At 33.5% G+C, this 22,906-nt stretch overlaps 1 long non-coding RNA gene across 3 annotated transcripts; it reads left to right on the forward strand.

Annotated features, from left to right (window-relative positions):
- The first annotated feature begins 1,168 nt into the window (after window positions 1-1,168).
- LOC135639771 (uncharacterized) lies at window positions 1,169-16,886 on the forward strand. Of its 3 annotated transcripts, none has more exons than XR_010497025.1 (4): window positions 1,169-4,110; window positions 6,277-6,357; window positions 7,190-7,270; window positions 16,660-16,886. It is a non-coding gene; the product is annotated as an uncharacterized LOC135639771 (long non-coding RNA). The 3 variants fall into 3 exon arrangements; XR_010497026.1 differs by lacking the exon at window positions 16,660-16,886 and having other exon boundaries at window positions 1,169-1,367; window positions 2,386-4,110; window positions 7,190-7,550; XR_010497024.1 differs by lacking the exon at window positions 16,660-16,886 and having other exon boundaries at window positions 7,190-8,421.
- Window positions 16,887-22,906: the final 6,020 nt, after the last annotated feature.

The raw sequence follows: 22,906 nt of genomic DNA on the forward strand, positions 1-22,906 counted from the left end.
TTTCCTTTTCTAGCAAGGCAAGTTTGGGTTTCTTCAGTGAGATAATTTCTTATATATTCTGTCGCATGGTGTTAAATGATTTCAGTTGTATGATGTTCATGAAACTCTGAAATCTACTCAAATGTTTGGTTATCATACCATTAATATTGTGTGATTCCTCTTGATATCCTTGGTTGTTTTTTAGGTTTACATATGTATTTTCAACTGGGGTACTCCGTAGTTGCGAAGCACAGTATCGGTTTGTGATGCTATCTCAGCCAACCGTTGAAAAGATGAGAACATCACCCTATCAGTTTGCAAGCGGAAATGACGTCGTGTGTGGGATTGCCGAAATAATCATCTGGCCCCAATCATGTTAAACAGTAGGAAACATTAGGTGTACACCTAGAGCGCGATTGTACCTAAAAGCTGAAGGAATGTAGATTGTCGGTCTTCACCATCAAATCAAAGAAGTAGTATCATACGAAGAATTGCTTACTATCAAAGGTATAGGCTCATCCAAGTTGACATGAGAGACTTGATGAGGTGAGACCACACAAGCTGTTCGGTTGGAAGTCATTTTGTCAGTGACTCAAATGACCGGATAGACAGATTAGGATCTTCTGTGTTACAAGATTTCTTCTTAGGGCTAGGTCATTCAGGTGTCGACCGATGATCTGCTTGACAAGGCGTCACCAAAGGTTGTCTGACCTCTCTTTTGGCATTAGGGTAGTTTTTATACTACTCTGGGGATTGATCGCTTCCTACGATTTCAAATGTCGTGCATTCTTGAATTTTCTTAAAAAATATTTTTTTATTAATTTAAATAATATATATTTAAAGATAAATGATGCCCTGAATTATCGATATAAATATACATACAATTGGAATGTGACGATTGTTATTATTTTTTTGTAGCACGTGCCCATACTGGCGCGAATGGTTCTGAAGGCATCTCGTATATTAAATGTCACTGTAGAGGGTAATGCGGTCAATTCATGGCGATGTCGTTACGCCACGTTGCCTGATGGTGATTCCGTGTTCATGATGTCGTTAGGGAGACGGTGGAGATCGTATCCGTTAACGGATCGTTTCTAGCAACCCGGGCGTCCCTCTCACCGACCTATGATACTAGACACTCCACCCCTATATATTCTCCTCTGTCCTCCCCATCATATTTCTTGAAACGCGTCGTTTGTTCTCTGTCTTCGTTCTCCTCGAGCTCTGTCGTTGCTTCCGAGTTCTTGAAATTTTCTTTACGGAACTTTGTATGCTTCCTCAAAGAAAATAGGAATCAGTGCCATTTAATACGCGAGAGGACCACTCTCAGCCACTCCTTGTCGCCTCTCTGCTTTGTCTCCGAGAAAAGAGGGAGCCGCTTCGGAAGGGTAAAACCTTAATATCATGTGAATTCTTCCTTGATTTCTGGAGATCTTTGTCTATTTTCATGTTTTCTTCGTTTATCTGGTTGCTGATCGTGTATCTGACCGGGTTGATCGGGTCCTGTGTCTTCCATTTCGCTATTTTCGAGTCGCTTTAAAGATATTTTCAAGTGTGTTCTCTACTAAATTATGGATCGATGTGATCTTTGATTAAGCAATCCGTTAGACAGATATCTGTTCTTGTTTCCAGATCGGTATCATTCTTGTCTTTTTCGTGTTCATTTTCTGATCGATCTAGCGCTGGGAATCTTGTTTTAGAGACGGATATGGTGGGTATAAGGGTTGGTTGTTTGTCATGAAAACTGTTAGATCAGGTAGATCTGCAATGGTTTTAGGGGTGGCCTTGTTCTATATGCTTGATTTTCTTTACGGACCTTTGTATGCATCCTAAGAAAAAAGAGGAATCACTGCCATTTAATACGCGAGAGGACCTCTCTGTCATCCCGTTCTTGCGTTTCTGTCGCCTCTCTCCTTTGTCTCCGAGAAATGAGGGTGTCGCTTCGGAAGGGTAAAACCTTAATCTCATATGAATTCTTCCTTGATTTATGGAGATCTTTGTCTATTTTCATGTTTTCTTCGTTTATCTGGTTGCTGATCGTGTACCTGAGCGGATCGATTGAGTCCTGTGTCTATCATTTCGCTATTTTCGAGTCGATTTGAAGACATTTAGAAGTGTGTTCTCTACTAAATTATGGATCGGTGTGTCTTTGATCAAGCAATCCGTTAGATATCTGTTCTTGTTTTCAGATCGGTATCATTCTCTTCTTTTTCGTGTTTATTTTTTGATTGATCTAGCGCTGGGAATCTTGTTTTAGAGACGGATATGGTGGGTATAAGCTTTGGTTGTTTGAAGTGGAAACCGTTAGATCAGGTAGATCTGCAACGGTTTTAGGGGCGGCCTTGTTCTTGATGCTTGATTTAGTATATTAATCGCATCTGATGTCCTTTTTTATATGGACTGTAGGCTGTTTCATGGTTCTTGTTTGCAAATTTGGTCCCTGATAGCTTTCGAGGTGGTAGACATCTCAGATTAGCTTGGGGATTTTAGACCTTGGAGCTTGTAGCTTCTCTAATCAGATACGTTTATTGATCTATGACTTGCAGTTTTTTATGTGGCTAAATTTATAGTACATAGTTTATATATATGTTTGCTCTCTTTTATGGAGTTATTTAAACTATTCCATTGGAATCGTCTGTTTTATTTATAGAAACCCATGGTGGTAAGGTTTATGATCTATTAAGCTCTGTATTTTGTGTGATGAAGCTTTAAGGTTATTTTGACCGTTGAAATTGTTAACTGTTGTATTTTATATTCTTGGTCATCTGCAATTCTTCATGATGAGGTATTCAATTTGGTAAATGTTTCATTTGTTTGTGGTTGTTTGCTTTCATCTTTTCTTGTATTGATTATTTATTGTATTTTTTGTGATTCTTTGTAGCACAAATGTCTGCACATTTTCTTTATATAAAAGTACCAGCCTTGTAGGTTTTTCTCATAAAAATTGTTCAGTTTTGCAATTCTCATGACATATCCCAATTATCACATTTTTTAATTCTCATAATCTTAAACATTAATGCCTCTTTTTTAGTCTATTTTTAGTTAATTATGGTATGGTCAGACAAAACTACTTGTATACAGTTAATCTATTTTTTAGTCTATTTGTAGTCTATTTTTTAGTCTATTTTTAGTCTGTTGGTCAAACAAAACATTAATGCCTCTTTTTTAGTCTATTTTTAATCTATTTTTCATGGACGAGGCGGAGGTGAGTTTTCTCTTGTTGCATCGGTCTTCGATGATGATTGCATGCTTTTGCTTGCTTCCATCCTTATTGTCATCGTTCCATCATAAGTTCTTGATCCTTGGTCCAAAGATGGTTCGGTACAGGGATTCTTTGTGAAAGATTCTTATGGTCTATTTCATGACCACCCCTTCCTCGATGGTGGCGAAAACCTAGCCGTAGACACCATCATCAGCTTAGCTTCCTTGGTAGAGGCTAAAAACAAAGGTGGCGATCAACAAGGAGGGTTTTCTATAGTTGCATCGATGGTGATCTCTTGCTTTTGCTTGTTTCCTACCCTATGGTGGCCATTCTATCGCAAATTCTTGATCCTTGGTGCAGAGAAGTGTCGGTACAAGGATCCTTTTGAATCGATTCGTTTGGTCACAGATTTTCATAGCAAGCTCTGCTGCTGCCTAGCTTACAATGAAGATGGCAATTGATGAGGAGGTTTTTTTCTCTCATTAGGCCGGTGATGCTTTGTCTTTCTTCCAGCCCTATCATTGCTGTTTGATCACAGATTCTTGATCTCTTGGTCCAGAGGAAAAGAGTCAGTAGGTTGGTTCTTTGGGATATGGAGTGTTCATTTGCCACATGATGGATTTCTGCCCATTGGCAAGGAAACCTTCTGTCAATGGCATAATTGCATTGATAAAGGAACCTGAGGTGGAGTAGATTATTTGGTCATAGTGTGTTGCTATGATCGTGCTGTTTGTGCTTCTTATGGATGTAGAAGAGATAATTGGATTGGTTGCCAATAAGTGGCTGAGAAAGTTTATTCATTAGTGTTTGATAAATCCAGCTAATCTGTTTGTAATACTATGATCAGCTTAGTGAGTGTGGGAAGTTCTTTATGGCAAGCTAAGGAGGGCACTGACCACAGCCAGTAAATCAATGTGATATTTATTCAGGTAAGCATTGTTTTGATTGAAGCTTATTGGACTTTCGTAGTTCTAATGCTTGAGTGAATATTCTTGTGCAATTTAGTTTAGTCTCCTTTCAATTCTTTTAATGGAATGTTATACGTAGGTTTTTATCACATCATATTATTTTAGTAATCTCTTTTTAATAGAAGCTATAATTGATTTGCATTTTCTTTCCATAATGCATTTTCATTACTAATTTTGTTACATCTGTCATATGATATGTTATACATGTCAATACATCATCGTATATAAGACTTTTGGTTGACTTGACGAATATGGATTCATGAATCTAACATCTATATTTTCCCCTAAACCCTAAAATTCAATCTTTCTTGAACTTTTTGCTATTTCCCTCTTTATTGTAATTTTAATAATTAAGCTAGTATTTATTTTGTTGAAATTTTATTTTTGTGCCAAAAAGTGGGAATCCATCTTGAAATGTTGAAATTTTTTATTTTTCGAATTAATATATTATGTTATTAATATTTAAATAATTTTGTATATAATTTTAATAATATTTAATAAATTTCTTCGGTATTACTGTACTTGTGATGATTATTTTTTTTCTAATTTTTCAATTAGTATTACTTTTTTCCCATTAATAAACAATAATGGGCCTATTGTGAGTAGTAATGGCCTGCCTCTACACAGTAATAGGCTAGTCATTTACTATTGCCAATGTGGCCTAGTTATAATTCATATATTTTAGTAATATTTATATGTTTTACCAAATCTTGATGTTAATATGATAAACTCTTCATGTTAATGTGATAAATCCCTTCGTCTCCACTGCTTCCTAACTCCCCACAACTACCTTCTTGAGCCTCCTTTACTCAATCCATAGACATTTTCATGATCGCCTCATTTGTCCCTTTTCTATCCTTCCTCGAGATAAAGGATGTCTGTCATCACCTTTGCAACTCGGGAAATCTCTAGAAGAGTAGTTATCGGATGAACCAATAAGGCCTAATTTCTCTTGAACAAGGAAGGAGATAGTATTTTCCAATCTTTAAGGATTTGCTTTCTTTCTATGTCATTGTTGGTGACATTGTTGATATGTGAAATTATTTAATTATTTATTTAATACAAAATCTGAAGTTCACATTCGTTGAGCCCTATAGGAGTTTCTTAGAACCTTATCTCTAGATCTTGTTTGATTTTGATGATTGTTTTGTTGTATGCGTTGTTGGCAATTGATGTTGAAAAGCACCATCAATTTTAATTTCTCACATGCTTGCATTTTGTTATAAAATATTTGCCTGATTGCTTATTTCTCTTCTGCTCTGCTTTCTTGAGGAAAGAAAAGTTATATAGTGTAGTAGGGCCTGTAAGATAATCTCCTCTTTAAAATATGGTATAATTTTTTTTCCTCTTTTGTTTATTTCATTATGTTCTCGGTATCCGTCCTTTTAGGTTTATGATGTCTGTGGTCACATGCCTACATTTTGTTATAAAATATTTGCCTGATTGCTTATTTCTCTTCTGCTCTGCTTTCTTGAGGAAAGAAAAGTTATATAGTGTAGTAGGGCCTGTAAGATAATCTCCTCTTTAAAATATGGTATAATTTTTTTTCCTCTTTTGTTTATTTCATTATGTTCTTGGTATCCGTCCTTTTAGGTTTATGATGTCTGTGGTCACCCAGTATAATTCTTTTTATTAAAAGGTCAAAAAAGATAAACAAATGATATTTAATATAATTATGTTTAAGCTAGAAGATGACATAGTCTACACAAGATTGACTTCTTAATATAGACAACAATTACTGGGTTTTTCATTGATGCTCAATTTATATTTATGATTGGGATAACAATAATTTGATGCAATAATAATTGTTTCATCTATTAATTTTCAAGATTTTTTCTGATTAAAATGTATAATAAGATCAAAGTTCAGAACAGTTTAGCTGGCTTTAAAGCAGCGCCTAAATAGCTATGAAAAACTTGGTTTGATGTTAGATAGTTGTTGGTTCATGCCTTACTCAAAAGCTTGAAATAAAAGTTTACAAAGATTGTGATCTATAAGTCAAAACACCCAAAAGTTTAGTTGCATAAGTTGGAAATATGGTTGTTCTTATGTCGGCAACCTAACTAGGTTTATAGCTATGAAATTTGGATTGAATTAAAAGATACTCCTCTTTTGGTTCTATTGTAGGATCAAATGACAAGGATGAGCTCTGGTATTTATTAGCATCAATGTCATCATGGAAGGTGGCATCTTTTATTACAATATGCAGTAAGCCAACTCTGTTTTTTGACAGAAGACCTAGTCCTTTACAAATTGGATTAGTTCTTCCTGAATAATGTCTTTTTAGCTTATCTATATTGAGATATTTTTGCAAAAGTGTATAATTTGGTAATTTTATTCAAGTTGGTCTTTATGTTCTTTTAGAACTTCACTCATGTTTAAGTATGTACAAAATTTGCTGCTATTTTAACTTCGTATCCATAATTTATATTCTTCTTTCTGAATTTTGTCTGTTATTTTTCCAAAATTGTTGTAGCCTACTTTTTAATACTCCGTGAGTCTACAAACCATGTTCTTGTATGGTAATTAAACTGGTATAACACAATTGCCTTCACATGAGAAATTTTAGAGTTTTTAGCACAGAAGTCCTATTCATGTGAGATTTTCAGCAAGAATTTATTGAACATGACATCTAGATCCTTCCTAGAATTATTTTTGTGCATATTTTTTTTGTAAGAAGTAGATCCTTTACTAGAAAACTACTTCATCTCATGAATCTGCAATTTAAACCTGCATTTGTCATTTTCTGATTAAAATGTATAATAAGATCAAAGTTCAGAACAGTTTAGTTGGATTTAAAGCAGCATGGCCTAAATAGCTATGAAAAACTTAGTTTGATGTTAGATAGTTGTTGGTTCATGCCTTACTCAAAAGCTTGAAATAAAAGTTTACAAAGATTGTGATCTATAAGTCAAAACACCCAAAAGTTTAGTTGCATAAGTTGGAAATATGGTTGTTCTTGTGTCGGCAACCTAACTAGGTTTATAGCTATGAAATTTGGATTGAATTAAAAGATACTCCTCTTTTGGTTCTATTGTAGGATCAAATGACAAGGATGAGCTCTGGTATTTATTAGCATCAATGTCATCATGGAAGGTGGCATCTTTTATTACAATATGCAGTAAGCCAACTCTGTTTTTGACAGAAGACCTTGTCCTTTCCAAATTGGATTAGTTCTTCCTGAATAATGTCGTTTTAGCTTATCTATATTGAGATATTTTTGCAAAAGTGTATAATTTGGTAATTTTATTCAAAGTTGGTCTTTATGTTCTTTTAGAACTTCACTCATGTTGAAGTATGTACAAAATTTGCTGCTATTTTAACTTCGTATCCAAAATTTGCCGTTATTTTCCAAAATTGTTGTAGCCTACTTTTTAATACTCCGTGAGTCTACAAACCATGTTCTTGTATGGTAATTAAACTGGTATAATACAATTGCCTTCACATGAGAAATTTTAGAGTTTTTAGCACAGAAGTCCTATTCATGTGAGATTTTCAGCAAGAATTTATTGAACATGACATCTAGATCCTTCCTAGAATTATTTTTGTGCATATTTTTTTTGTAGGTAGTAGATCCTTTACTAGAAAACTACTTCATCTCATGAATCTGCAATTTAAACCTGCATTTGTCTTATGAACATGATCCTTTATTCTCTTTTCATGTTGGCCAGGTGGACATTTGTGTTGGTTACCATTTATTTTTTGTTATGTCCTTAAACTTTGAACATTTCTCCACTAGGCATTATGATTTATTCTTCTTATTGTATTTCTTATGTGCATAATATTTTAGTCTAGAACATGTGTTTTTTCCTTAACATAGGCATTCCAAGTGCTCTTAAATCAATTTAAAAGTTCTTTGCTGAGTACTCACATATGAAACTATGCTTACAACTCAGCTCATAAATGAAAGTATAGCTGGTGGTCCATCCTCGATGGAGGAGTGTCACTAGCAATCACCAAGGTCACATCTCCAAGAAGCTTGAGGAAGCAACCAATATTTGATTGCTTCCTTAGGGTTTGCTAGGGATGAGTTGAATTTGGAGATGTTTAATCTTTAACCATATGATTTGATGATCTTACAGTACAAATATTTAACCATAGAAGTTGGAGATGTTTGATCTTGGCTGGAAGATGCTAAGGCAAAGAAAGGGGGAAGAGGAAAGGGGGATATGTTGCCAGCGATAGTGGGTGTGACAACAATTTCTGTAGAGGAGAAAGTGCAGCGGCTTCTGGGAAAGGGAGAAGAGGGAAGAAAGAGAGAGGGGGTTACCACCAGAGGAGACGGGTTGTCAGTCGTTGGTGGTTATTGATTGTCAATCGCCAATCACATTACTACTGATTGCAAGGAGAGTTGCAAGGAGGGTAAGCCAATTCCGTTAGGCAAATCATTTCTTATTTAGGTATTCTTAGCTTTAGTGAGTTTAATTTAATATATATAATCATACATAGAAAAATAAATATATAAATTATTGGCAAAACATGCGTTAAATTTTGATGACGAACGTGAAATTATTGTCAATTCAGATATTATTTATCATAATATAATTTTTTATCAAAAATTAAAAACTTTTGTGACAGCGTTGATAATAATATCATCACTAATATCCAAATTTTAATGATTTAGTGATAAATTATGGTTTGACATCAAAATTTTATTTAGTGATAACCTTGTCACTAAATTACTTTTTAGTGACAAAACTAAATATTTGTGGCAAAATTTTTGTGACTGTTGAAATGTTTTCTTGTAGTGTTCTTGAGCATTAGCTTGGACTTCATTAGCTTACTAGCTCGGCTTCTTGAGGCTTCTCTTACTATCACCTCTCTAATTTCCCTCCCTTCTTACCCCTTTCCTTCTAGTTGCAGATGGGTAAAACTCCTTACTGAAGAAGGACTAGATTCTCAAAGAGGGGTAAAACTCTTAGTCCACACAAAGGACTCCTAGATTCTCAATTAGAGTCTAACTCAGTCTCAAGTAGGGACTCCTAATAATGGTCGAACTTGGAGTTGAGCTGGTTTCATCGTCCCTAATAATGGCTCCCCCCATTTGGAGTTGAATCTGAAATTGAAGATGGGGAAACTCTAGTTCACTGGCTTCTTTTGTGAACCACTTTACTGAATTGATTCTACCCTTTGTGTCCTACTCAATTATTTTGGCATCTCGTCTCATGGCAGTAACCTTCTTTTCGACAATGTTGTATTCGTCTAAAGCCTTCTCTTGGTCGATCACCAAGTCATACATCAAAGGCCGCATCAATGTTTCATACGCATTTAGGTTCTCTGTACACCTCTATGTATAGAGGCATCTCGAGTTGGTAATTGTTGTCAATAATCCGCTTTAAGACTTTGAATGGTCCATATCAAATGGGCTTCATCTTTCAGTCATTCCTTCCCTAAGTGCAACCAAACAAGGTCACCTTCTTGGAATTGGCCCTCAACACGATGTTAATCATCCCTCTCTTTCCATTTTGATAATCCCATTGAAGATGATCTCTACACCGTTTGGATATGCTTGAAAAATTTTTAGGCTTGTAGCGATGTGTTGCTTTCTATAGAGGTTTGTGATGTTGAATTAATCGTAAACCACAAATCAAAAGGGATTTGAGGGTAAATGCCTAAGCATACCTCTAACGATGAGTTTGTTATGGAGTTGTGCACCACTCAATTAAATGTGAATTACAAGTATGGCATCCACTTCAGATGTTGATCTTGTTGTAGTTTGGACTGTGTTTGCAAGTATTGAAGTGGGTGATGAACAATGTAGATGATCAATGTAGAGAATTTTATACTCAACAATACTTGATGACTTGGTGATGCATAAGTAACTCTTTGTCATACATGAAGAGGAAGACAAAGGAGGACGAGCAGGAAGGAGAGAAAAATAGGTAAGAGGAAGGAATAAGAGGAGGGAGGAAGCTGTTCTAGTGGTGTTCAATGTAATGTTTATGCTTTTCGATGTTGTTTATGATTCCAAAGAGGTTTGTAGTAGGCTTAATAGCTTTGGTTAGGTTTCATGGCTATTTTTGGCTTATAATCATAGCTTAGGTATGGTCTTCACACGTAGGCAAAACTATCCAAAAAATGGAGCTTCCAACCAGTAACAAATCGTATTTCTTGGAATGGAGATGTGACACTTCAAATATTTCATATCCTTAGAACCCTAGATGACACATAATTTGATGGGGTTCCAGAGTAGTGTGTCCAAGGATGGTCTATTGGATGATTTTGAAGTGTCGCATGAGCACTTGCATAGTGGGGACCTTTTGTATGTAATGGGATACCTTAAACCCTTAATCACATGATCATTCAAAGCTTGTGAGGTCTATCCATATTTATAATGTGTTTGTTGTCCTTGTGTTAGGCGATCTCTCCATCTTTGCATATACGCAATGTAAAATACAAAGATTGTCATATCCTAATCCTCTTGAATTTCAGATATTATATGTTTTGAATTATCATGTGACACTACTATAGAATCAAGTGATAGGCCATCATTGGACACTACTTTGAAGCCCAAACTAGTAATGTGCCACCTAGTGTTTAAAGGATCTGAGATGTTTGGCGTGTCACATCAGTGATAGTTTTGCCTACGCATGATTTCTCATATGAAACGTCAAGCTTGTCAAACTAACAAGCTTTAATTATGATCCTCCCGAATTTTAGATATTGGTCATATCCTAATCCTCTTGAATTTCAGATATTATATGTTTAGATCAGTGATTTAAAATGTGCTAGGCGCCAAGGTCCCAAAACGCCTAAGCGAAGCAAGACACTCTAAAATATTAAAATATATAATATAATTTATAAATATAATTATTTAAATATAAATAATATTAAATTAAAAATAAAGATTAGTAGTGTTAAAACCTAAATAATATATTATTAATCTAATAAATAAAGATTATTTTGAATAGTAATTAATAATTTACGACTAATCTAATAAATAAATATTATTAAAATTTTGAATAGTATATTTTTTGTTAACAATAGTAGGGAAGAGTAGAGACTGAAAAAGCTACGGTGACAAGTCAGTAGTGAGAAGCTGAGTTACAAGCAGCAGACAGCAAACAATAGTAACGGTAGTAGAGTCGCAGACAGTAGGAGGCAACTGACGGTAGCAACTGCAGCGGAGTCGCGGACAACAGAAGGCAGCAGTCAGCAATCACGACAGCGGAGTCATGTCGCGGATTGTAGTAGGCAGTGGACATCGGCAGCGGCAGATAGTAGCGGAAGACTTTAGAGGCAGCGGGAGAAATTATCGGTGGTGAAAACAAAGAGAGAAGCGTGCATAGGGTTAGGAGTCGAGGTCGCGTGCTAATATAATTGTGTGCATTAGTTGGTTCAATCAAACCAACTAACACAAGTTTAAGTGGTTCGGTCGCCTTATATCATTTCCTCTTCTAGCTCTTAAGTAGTTTCATCAATAAAATGATACGTCTAAATCACTTTAATTGGAAGAATAATCCTATATCATAATGTATTTTCTTTCTTCTCAATGATCTGAGTGGGCTTTTCCATATAAAACAAGTCCTTATCGATCACAAAGGTTCATACTTAATGATATAAGAGGAATCCGGTATATACTTTCAAAGAATTGACCATTAGTTTGAGGGTAATAAGTAGTACTAAACTAGAAAGGCAAAAAGATTTAAAAAGGGCCTAAAGCCAACAATCACAAATTGGATATAAGATTTAAAGCTTCGAGCATATACTGATGTGGTATACAAAGCTACGATAATCGAAAAAGACATTGAGGAGATTCAAGAGATCAGGGGTGAGAATAGGAAGGATATTGAAAAAAAATTGATCTGAATGTTATGAGGAAAGTGCGAGATTCAGTGATATTGATAGCCTCTATATATGTTTAATCTGATCTTATTAGATAAATTAAAGAATAACAATTACAATATCCACGTTTAGTCTACTTGAGGAATGAAGTAGAAAATTGATTGAAATCAGATTTTTGTATCTTCGAGGATATCCTATTGATATTTCGGGATAGATTATTCATTCTTAAAAATCCAAATATCTAGAAACAAATCTAGGAGGAATGTTATAATGCTAAGTACACCATGCTTCCTGATAGCATATACTTGATGATATGAGAAGGCATTGACCATCGATTTGAGAGTGATAAGAAGTGCTAATCTTGATTTTCGTGTCAATAGATTCCTATACTTCTCTCCATAATCTAGAAAGCCAAAAGGATTTAAAAAGAGACTAAGGTCAAAAATTAAAAATCGGATATCATATTTAAAGCTCTAAGCATATGCTAATGTGGTAGAAAAAGCTATAATTATCAAAAAAAACATTGAGGATATTCAAGAGATCAAGGGCAAGGATGATAAGGATAAGCTTCACTACAAAAATAATAGAGAAAATAAATCATAAAATGATAACATGAGGGTTAAAGGCATCTAGATTGGGAAAGAGAAGTCATAAAAAAGGCTCAATCTTATCCAAAACGCATATTAAATCATTAAAAAGTTAGTGGTTTTGGTTGATTGGAGCTTGTTTTTCCTATGGAAAGTTGGATCGTAAAGTAAAAGATTGCCCTTCGAATAAAAAGAAATAGCCATTGTCTCCAAGATCATCGGCCCATTTCAGAGTGTATGCTATCATTGTACAGGATTTCAGAGCTTTTAAATCGATAGTCAAATGTATTATTCAAGTTTCTAATTGAAATGTAAAAGTTTTATTTGACTATGGTTACAATATATCTTTTATTTTATAATATTTTTATTATCAATTAGGTGTTCATCCTAGACTAATAAATTATATGCTATATGTAACTACGTTTGTTGGGGATTCTTTGATAATAAATTTGATCTATCCAGAAGTGATCATTTTATATTTATCAGTATTAATTTGATAATAAATCTGATATTGCACTTGGTATTAATTGACTATCTTTATATTTATCAGTATAGATTATTCTACAGAAGTGATCATTTTTTGCATATCAACTCAGCCAATTCTTTATTTTAAGGGCATTAGGCTTGATTCACCTTCTTGCCTTATATCGTTACTTCAAACTCATCGACTTATACAAAAGAGCTATTGTTGCTATCTTGTATTTGTAAAAGAGTATTCAGATCAATAAACTAATTTAAATAAAACTCTTGTATTCAGAGAGTTCCCTATTTTATTCTCGGATGACTTGCTCGGATTACCTCTAAATGAAGTAGGTGAATTTGCTATTGATTTCATCCCCGGGGATAACCCCAATATCTAAGCCTCCATATAGAGTGGCACCTCTCAAGTTTATGAAATTGTAGAAGCAACTACAAGAGCTGTTAGATAAGAGTTTCATTCGGTCTAATGTTTCATCATGGGGTGCTCTGATGTTGTTAGTTAAGTAAAAGGATGAACCATTGAGGTCTTGTATCGATTATGCATAGTTGAATCAGGTGTACATTAAGAATAAGTTTTCTTTACCCAAAATTGATGATTGATTTGATCGATTGTATAATGCACAAGTCTTTTCGAAGATTGATATGAGATTTGGTTACTATTAATTGAAGACTAAGAAAGAGGATCTCTCAAATATAGCTTTTAGAACTTGATATGGTCGGTGCGAATTCTTAATAATACCATTCGGATTGACAAATGCCCTTGCAGCTTTTATGTATCTAATGGATAGGATATTTTAGTCACTCTTGGATCACTGTATAATTATATTCGTTGATGATATATTATTGTTTGCGAGGGGTAACCAGGTGCATAAAGATCACTTGAGAAATGTATTATCAATACTAAGAGAAAAAGAGTTGTCTATAAAGTCCATCAAATGTGAATTTTTGTTGAACGAAGTTGTCTTCTTAGGCCATATGATTTCAGCGAAAGGTATCTCTATTGATCCAAAGAAAGTGGAAGTGGTAGTTAAATGGGAAAGGTATCTCTGTTGTCTTCTTTGGGCATGGCAGGTTATTACAAAAGATTTCTAAAGGGATCTCTCGAATTACTACTCCTCTCACCAAACTAACCCAAAGGAATGTGACATTTGAATTGAGTGAAGATTTTGAGCGAAATTTTCAAGAGTTACAATGAAGATTGACTAGTGCCCTGTTATCTTTATTTCAAATGGTAGCGAAAGATTTATAGTTTAAACAGGTATTTCGAGAAAGGACCTTGATTGTATTTTGATGAAAGATGGGAAAGTGATTGTTTATACTTCTAGACAATTGAAAAGTTATGAATAAAATTATTCAACTCATGATTTGAAATTAGTTATCATTTTTTTTGCTATAAAGATTTAAAGATATTATTTATATGGGCGAACATTTGAAATATTTACTGATCACAAGAGTATAAAGTATATTTTTACCTAGAAAGAATCTAATATGAGATCATGGAGTTATATAGAAATTTTAAAGGATTATGACTGATTATACCATCAGTTATCACTTAAGTAAAGCCAATGTGGTAGTTTATACATGTTGTAGAAAATATACCAGTTTTATGGCTAATCTAGTGGTGAAGCAACGGAAGTCATTGAAAAAAATTATGACCTGAACGTTTTGAGTATAGTGCGAGACTCGATGATTTTGATAGCCTCTATCTCGGTTCTATCTGATCTTATTTGATAAATTAAAGAATGACAATTACAAGATCCACGTTTAGTCTATTTGAGGAATGAACTAGAAAATTGATTGAAATCAGATTTTTGTGTCTTCGAGGATATCCTATTGAGATTTCGAGATAGATTATTCGTGCTTAGTAATCGAAATATCTAGAAACAATTCTAGTTGGAATGTTATAATTCCAAGTACACCATACTTCCTGATAGCATATACTTGATGAAATGAGAGAGATCCGATATAAACTTTCAAGGCATTGACCATCGATTTGAGGGTGATAAAGAGTGCTAAACTTGATTTTCGTGTCCATAGATTCGTATACGTTTCTCCATTATCTACAAAGCCATAGGGATTTAAAAGGAGACTATGGTCAACAATCAAAAATCGGATATCAGATTTATAACTCTGAGCATATGTTGATGCGGTAGAAAAAGCTATAATAATCGAAAAAATATTGAGGATATTCAAGAGATCAAGGGCAATAATGATAAGGATAAGCTTCATTACAAAAATAATAGAGAAAATAAATCATAAAATGGTAACATGAGGGTTAAAGACATCTAGATTGGGAAAGAGAAGCCATCATAAAGGCTTAATCTTGTGCAAAATACATATTAAATCATGAAAAAGTCTGTGGTTTCGATTGATTAGAGCTTTTTTTCGTATGAAAAGTTGGATCGTAAAGTAAAAGATTGTCCTTCGAATAAGAAGAAATAGCCCCTGCCTCCTAGATCATCGGCCCATATCGGAATGTATGCTATCAATGTATAGGATTTCTGAGCTTTTAAATCGATAGTCAAATGTATTATTCAAGTTTCTAATTTAAATGCTAAAGTTTTATTTGACCTTGGTTGCAATCTATATTTTGTTTTACAATATTTTTCTTATCACTTAGGTGTTCAACCTAGACTAATAAATTATATACTATATGTAACTACGTTTGTTGGGGATTCTTTGATAACAAACTTGATCTATCAATCTTATTTGATTTCTATTGGTGAAATCAAACTTTTTTACTGATTTGATTCTCCTAAAGATTTAGTATTCTAATATTACACTTGGTATTATTTGATTATCTTCATATTTGTCAATATAGATTGTTATCACTTTTTGGATACTAACTCATCAAATTCTTATTTTAAGGGCATTAGGCTTGATTCACCTTCTTGCCTTATATCGTTACTTCAAGCTCATCGACTTATACAAAAGTGCTATTGTTGCTATCTTGTATTTGTAAAAGAGTATTCAGATCAAGAAACTAATTTAAATAAAACTCTTGTGTCCAGAGAGTTCCCTATTCTATTCTCGGATGACTTGCTCGGATTACCTCCAAATGGAGTAGGTGAATTTGTTATTAATTTTGTCACCGAGGACAACCCCAATATCTAAGCCTCCCTATAGAGTGGCGCCTCTCAAGTTTGTGAAATTTAATAAGCAACTACAAAAACTGTTAGATAAAAGTTTCATTTAGTCTAATGTTTCATCATGGGGTGCTCCGAAGTTATTAGTTAAGAAAAAGGATGAACCATTGAGGTCTTGTATCGATTATACATAGTTGAATCAGGTGCACATTAAGAATACGTATCATCAACCCAAAATTGATGATTGATTTAATCGATTATATAGTGCACAAGTCTTTTCGAAGATTGATATGAGATTTGATTACTATTAATTGAAGACTAAGAAAAAGGATACCTCAAATATAGCTTTTAGAACTTGATATGGTCGGTGCGAATTCTTAATAATACCTTTCGGATTGACAAATGCCCTAGCAGCTTTTATGTATCTAATGGATAGGATATTTCAATCACTTTTGGATAACTGTATAATTGTATTCGTTGATTATATATTATTATATGCATGGGGTAACCATGTGAATTTTTGTATAATTGTCAGCAATGTCCAACAAATGTGAATTTTCTTGGGCATGCAGGTTATCACAAAAGATATCTAGAGGGATCTCTCGAATTGCTACTCCTCTCACCAAACTAACCCAAAGGAATGTGACATTTGAATTGGGTGAAGATTTTGAGCGAAGTTTTCAAGAGTTACAATGTAGATTGACTGGTGCCCTGTTATCTCTATTTCAAATGGTAGATAAAGATTTGTAGGTTAAACAGGTATTTTGAGAAAGGACCTTAATTGTATTTTGATGAAAGATGGGAAAGTGATTGTTTATACTTCTATACAATTGAAAAATTATGAATAAAATTATTCAACTCTTGATTTGAAATTAGTTGCAATTATTTTTGCTATAAAGATTTAGATATATTACTTATATGGGCAAATATTTGAAATATTTACTTATTACAAGAGTATAAAGTATATTTTTACCTAGAAAGAGTCAAATATGAGATCATGGAGATATATATAAATTTTAAAGGATTATGATTATACCATCAGTTATCACTTAGGTAAAGCCAATGTTGTAGTTTATCCAGGTAATAGAAAATGTACAAGTTTTATGGCTAATCTAGTGGTGAAGCAAAAGAAGTCATTAAAAAAAATTATGACCTGAACGTTTTTAGGATAGTGCGAGACTCGATTACTTTGATAGCCTCTATCCAGGTTCTATATGATCTCATTCGACAAATTAAGAATGACAATTACAAGATCTACGTTTAGTCTACTTAGGAATAAAGTAGAAAATTGAATCAAATCAGATTTTTATGTCATCAAGGATATCCTATTGATATTTCGGGATAGATATTCGTTCTTAACAATCCAAATATCCAGAAATAGATCTAGGAGGAAAGTTATAATTCCAAGTACACCATGCTTCCTGATAGTATATACATAATTAAATGAGAGAGATCTGATATAAACTTTTAACGCATTGACCATCGATTTGAGTGTGGTAAAGAGTGCTAAACTTGATTTTTGTGTCCAGAGATTCCTATACTTATCTCCATTATCTAGAAAGTCATAGGGATTTAAAATGAGACTGTGGACAACAATCAAAAATCGGATATCAGATTTATAGCTCTAAGCATATGCTGATGTGGTAGAAAAAGCTATAATAATCGAAAAAAGTATTGAGGATATTCAAGAGATCAAGAGCAAGAATGGCAAGGACAAGCTTCACTACAAAAATAATAGGAAAAATAAATCATAAAGTGGTTACATGAGGGTTAAAGACATCTAGATTGGGAAAGAGAAGCCATCACAAAGACTCAATCTTGTGCAAAATACATATTGAATCATGAAAAAGTCAATGGTTTCGATTGATTGGAGCCTTTTTTTCCTATGAAAAGTTGGATCGTAAAGTAAAAGATTGCCCTTCGAATAAGAAGAAATAGCCCCTACCTCCTAGATCATCTGCCCATATCGGAGTGTATGCTATCAATGTATAGGATTTCTGAGCTTTTAAATCGGTAGTCAAATATATTATTCAAGTTTCTAATTTAAATGCTAAAGTTTTTTTTTACCTTGGTTACAATCTATCTTTTGTTTTATAATATTTTTCTTATCACTTAAGTGTTCAACCTAGACTAATGGATTATATATTATATGTAACTACGTTTGTTGGCGATTCTTTGATAACAAACTTGATCTATCAATCTTATTTGATTTCTATAGGAGAACACAAACTTTTTTGCTGATTTGATTCTCCTAGAGATTCATTATTCTAATATTACACTTGGTATTAATTGATTATCTTCATATTTGTCAATATATATTGTTCTACATAAGTGATCACTTTTTGGATACTAACTCATCCAATTCTTATTTTAAGGGCATTAGGCTTGATTCACCTTCTTGCCTTATATCGTTACTTCAAGCTCATCGACTTATACAAAAGGGCTATTGTTGCTATCTTGTATTGGTAAAAGAGTATTCAGATCAAGAAACTAATTTAAATAAAACTCCTGTGTCCAGAGAGTTCCCTATTCTATTCTCAGATGACTTGCTCGGATTACCTCCAAATGGAGTAGGTGAATTTGCTATTAATTTCGTCACCGAGGACAACCTCAATATCTAAGCCTCCCTATAGAGTGGCACCTCTCAAGTTTGTGAAAATGAATGAACCATTGAGGCCTTGTATCGATTATACATAGTTGAATCAGGTGCACATTAAGAATAAGTATCATCGACCCAAAATTGATGATTGATTTAATCGATTGTATAGTGCACAAGTCTTTTCGAAGATTGATATGAGATTTGGTTACTATTAATTGAAGATTAAGAAAAAGGATACCTCAAATATAGCTTTTAGAACTTAATATGATCGGTGCGAATTCTTAATAATACCATTCGGATTGACAAATGCCCTTGCAGCTTTTATGTATCTAATGGATAAGATATTTCAGCCACTCTTAGATCACTGTATAATTGTATTTGTTGATGATATATTATTGTATGCGAAGGGTAACAATGTGAATTTTTGTATAATTGTCTGCAATGTCCAAAAATGAGAATTTTCTTGGGCACGACAGGTTATTACAAGAGATATCGAGAGGGATCTCTCGAATTGTTACTCCTCTCACCAAACTAACCCAAAGGAATGTGACATTTGAATTGGGTGAAGATTTTAAGCGTTACAATGAAGATTGACCAATCCCCTATTATCTCTATTTCAAATGGGAGCGAGGGATTTGTAGTTTATACAGATGTTTCGAAAAAAGACCTTGATTATATTTTGATGAAAGATTGGAAAGTGATTGTTTATACTTCTAAACAATTGAAAAATTATGAATAAAATTATTCAACTCTTGATTTGAAATTAGTTGCAATTACTTTTGCTATAAGATTTTGATATACTATTTATATTGGCGAACATTTGAAATATTTACTGATTACAAGAGTATAAAGTATATTTTTATCTAGAAAGAACCAAATATGAGATCACGGAGATATATATAAATTTTAAAGGATTATGATTAAACCATCAATTATCACTTTGGTAAAGCCAATGTTGTAGTTTATATAAGTAGTAGAAAATGTACAAGTTTTATTGCTAATCTAGTGGTGAAGCAAAAGAAGTCATTGAAAAAAATTATTACCTGACCGTTTTAAGGATAGTGTGAGACTCGATTATTTATATAGCCTCTATCTGGGTTCTGTCTTATCTCATTCGACAAATTAAGAATGACAATTACAAGATCTACGTTTAGTCTACTCGAGGAATGAAGTAGAAAATTGATTGAAATCAGATTTTTTTGTCATCGAAGATATCCTATTGATATTTCGGGATAGATTATTCGTTCTTAACAATCAAAATATCTAGAAATAAATCTAGGAGGAATGTTATAATTCCAAGTACACCATGCTTCCTGATAGCATATACATAATGAAATGAGAGAGATCCGATATAAATTTCAACGCATTGACTATCAATTTGAGGGTGATAAAAAGTGATAAACTTGATTTTTGTGCTCATAGATTTCTATACTTATCTCCATAATCTAGAAAGTCATAGGGATTTAAAAGGAAACTGTCGTCAGCAATCAAAAATCGGATATCAGATTTATAGCTCTGAGCATATGCTGATGTGGTAGAAAAAGCTATAATAATCGAAAAAAATATTGAGGATATTCTAGAGATCAAGGGCAAGAATAGCAAGGACAAGCTTCACTACAAAAATAATAGGAAAAATAAATCATAAAGTGGTAACATGAGGGTTAAAAACATCAAGTTTGAGAAAGAGAAGCCATCATAAAGGCTCAATCTTTTGTAAAATACATTTTAAATCATGAAAAAGTTAGTGGTTTCGATTAATTGGAGCCTGTTTTTCCTATGGAAAGTTCGATCGTAACATAAAAGATTACCTTTCGAATAAGAAGAAATAGCCACTGCCTTCTATATCATAGGCCCATGTCGGAGTGTATGCTATCATTATATAGGATTTCAGAGCTTTTAAATCGATAGTCGAATGTATTATTTAAGTTTCTAATTGAAATGTAAAGTTTTATTTGACCCTAGTTACAAACTATCTTTTGTTTTATAATATTTTTCTTATCACTTAGGTGTTCAACCTAGACTAATGAATTATATGCTATATGTAACTACCTATGTTGGGGATTCTTTGACAACAAACTTGATCTATCAATCTTATTTGATTTCTATTTGAGAACACAAATTTTTTTTGCTAATTTTATTCTCCTAGAGATTCAGTATTCTAATATTACACTTGGTATTAATTGACTATCTTCATATTTGTCAATATAGAATGTTCTACATAAGTGATCACTTTTTGCATACTAACTTAGCCAATTCATTATTTTTAGGGCATTAGGCTTGATTCACCTTCTTGTCTTATATCATTACTTCAAGCTCATCGACTTATACAAAAGGGCTATTGTAGCTATCTTGTATTTATAAAAGAGTATTCAGATCAAGAAAATAATTTAAATAAAACTCCTGTGTTAAGAGATTTCCTTAATATATTCTCGGATGACTTGCTCGGATTACCTCCAAATGGAGTAGGTGAATTTGATATTAATTTCGTCCCCGGGGACAACCCCAATATCTAAGTCTCCCTATAGAGTGGCACCTCTTAAGTTTGTGAAATTGAAGAAGCAACTACAAGAACTGTTAAATAAAAGTTTCATTCAGTCTAATGTTTCATCATGGAGTGCTCCGATGTTGTTAGTTAAGAAAAAAGATGAACCATTGAGGTCTTGTATCGATTAAACATAGTTGAATCAGGTGCACATTAAGAATAAATGCCTCTACCCAAAATTGATGATTGATTTGATCGATTGTATAGTGCACAAGTCTTTTCGAAGATTGATATGAGATTTGGTTATTATTAATTGAAGACTAAGAAAAAGGATACCTCAAATATAGCTTTTAGAACTTGATATGGTCGGTGCGAATTCTTAATAATACCTTTCGGATTGACAAATGTCCTAGCAGCTTTTATGTATCTAATAGATAGGATATTTCAGTCACTTTTGGATAACTGTATAATTGCATTCGTTGATGATATATTATTGTATGCGAGGGGTAACCATGTGAATTTTTGTATAATTGTCAGCAATATCCAACAAATGTGAATTTTAATGGGTATGGCAGGTTATTATAAAAGATATCTAGAGGGATCTCTCGAATTGCTACTCCTCTCACTAAACTAACCCAAAGGAATGTGACATTTGAATTGAGAGAAGATTTTGAGCGAAGTTTTCAAGAGTTACAATGTAGATTGACTAGTGCCCTGTTATCTCTATTTCAAATGGTAACGAAAGATTTGTAGGTTAAACTGGTATTTCGAGAAAGAACCTTAATTGTATTTTGATGAAAAATGGGAAAGTGATTGTTTATACTTCTATACAATTGAAAAGTTATGAATAAAATTATTCAACTCTTGATTTGAAATTAGTTACAATTATTTTTGCTATAAATATTTAAATATATTACTTATATAGGCCAATATTTGAAATATTTACGGATTATAAGAGTATAAAGTATATTTTTACCTAGAAAGAGTCAAATATGAGATCATGGAGATACATATAAATTTTAAAGGATTATGATTATACCATCAGTTATCACTTAGGTAAAGCCAATGTTGTAGTTTATCCAGTAGAAAATGTACAAGTTTTATGACTAATCTAGTGATGAAACAAAAGAAGTCATTGAAAAAAATTATGACCTGAACGTTTTGAGGATAGTGCGAGACTCGATTATTTTGATAGCCTCTATCCAGGTTCTATCTGATCTCATTCGACAAATTAAGAATGACAATTACAAGATCTACGTTTAGTCTACTTGAGGAATAAACTAGAAAATTGAATGAAATCAGATTTTTATGTCATCGAGCAAGGTTCGCAATACCGTACCGTATCGGAGTTTCGACCTGGGCTCGGTACCGGTACGGTATACCGCTCGGTACACCTAGGTGTACAGAGCGGTATATTCAGGCGTGCCGAACACTGTAGCAGTACCGGACCGGTAACGTACTGCTACAGTACCGGACCGGTAACAGGCGGTCCGCGTACCGGAAGCCTGTCGGACCGGTACGTACTGCCCGTATCGGGCGGTACGGACCGGTACTGCAAACCATGTCATCGAGGATATCCTATTGATATTTCGGGATAGATTATTCGTTCTTAACAATCCAAATATCTAGAAATAAATCTAGGAGGAATGTTATAATTCCAAGTACACCATGCTTCCTGATAGTATATACTTGATGAAATGAGAGAGATCCGATATAAACTTTCAAGGCATTAACCATC

This window comes from Musa acuminata, chromosome BXJ1-4 (assembly GCF_036884655.1).
Source record: "Musa acuminata AAA Group cultivar baxijiao chromosome BXJ1-4, Cavendish_Baxijiao_AAA, whole genome shotgun sequence".
Taxonomy (NCBI): domain Eukaryota; kingdom Viridiplantae; phylum Streptophyta; class Magnoliopsida; order Zingiberales; family Musaceae; genus Musa; species Musa acuminata.